Source organism: Takifugu rubripes, chromosome 21, assembly GCF_901000725.2.
Source record: "Takifugu rubripes chromosome 21, fTakRub1.2, whole genome shotgun sequence".
In the NCBI taxonomy this organism is placed as follows: domain Eukaryota; kingdom Metazoa; phylum Chordata; class Actinopteri; order Tetraodontiformes; family Tetraodontidae; genus Takifugu; species Takifugu rubripes.
The window spans coordinates 19,625,739-19,626,839 of record NC_042305.1 but is presented as its reverse complement, the minus strand read 5'-3'; positions in this window follow the sequence as shown (position 1 = coordinate 19,626,839).

Here is a 1,101-nt window from a genome sequence, read left to right as displayed (position 1 = left end):
CTCTTTCCAGGGGGTTAGCGTGACCTCATAGGTCAGTGGTTTAAGCCACTGACTTTCTGTTGCCGAAGGTTGTTGGTTCGAATCCAGGCGGGACTTTGGTTTGAAGAATCAATATTCTTCACACACATGTTTTTATACATCAATTATATATCTTTTTCCCTTTTTAGTTTGTGATTCATTGCTGGAATGTACAGGGGTGCTGGATTATAAGCTGTCATACGATCCTCTTTCCCCATCAGTAATTTCCAAAGAGGATTCTGGTCCTAAAAATTGTGATGCAATGCATGACAGTCACCATGGTAAATCAAAAACGTGTGAGTGAAGAATATTGATTCTTCAAACCAAAGTCCCGCCTGGATTCGAACCGTCATATATGATTCAAAAAAGCCATAATTTGAATATTATCTGTGGATGTGATTTCTGTGTCAACACGAATTCCATATTTTCACAGCATGTGAAGAAAACATCTGTGTGAAGAATATTTAATCATGGCTTTTTAAAAACCATATAGACCTCTCTTTGCAGTGGTTTGTGTGACCTTAGGTCAGTGGTTTAAGCCACTGACTCTTCTGCCAAAGGTGTTGGTTTGAATCCAGGTGGGACTTTGGTTGAAGAATCAATATTCTTCACACATATGTTTTTTTATACATCAATTATATACCTTTTTCCCTTTTTAGTTTGTGATTCATTGCTGGAATTGTTACAGGGGTGCTGATTTATAAGCTTCATACATCCTCTTTCCCACATACAGTAATTTCTAAAGGGCTCTTGGTCCTAAAATTGTGATGCAAGCATGACAGTCACCACGGTTAAACCAAAAATGTGTGAGTGAAAACATTGATTCTTCAGACCAAAGTCCCGCCAGCATTTCGAACCAACAACCTTCGGCAAAGAAGCCAGCGGCTTAAACCACTGACCTATGCAGTCACACTGACTCACTGCAAAGACGTCATATATGGTTCAAAAAAGCCATTATTTGAATATCATCTGTGGATGTGATTTCTGTGTCAACACAAATTCCATTTTCACAGCATGTGAAGAAAACATCTGTGTGAAGAATATTTAATCATGGCTTTTTAAAAAACCATATATGACCTCTCT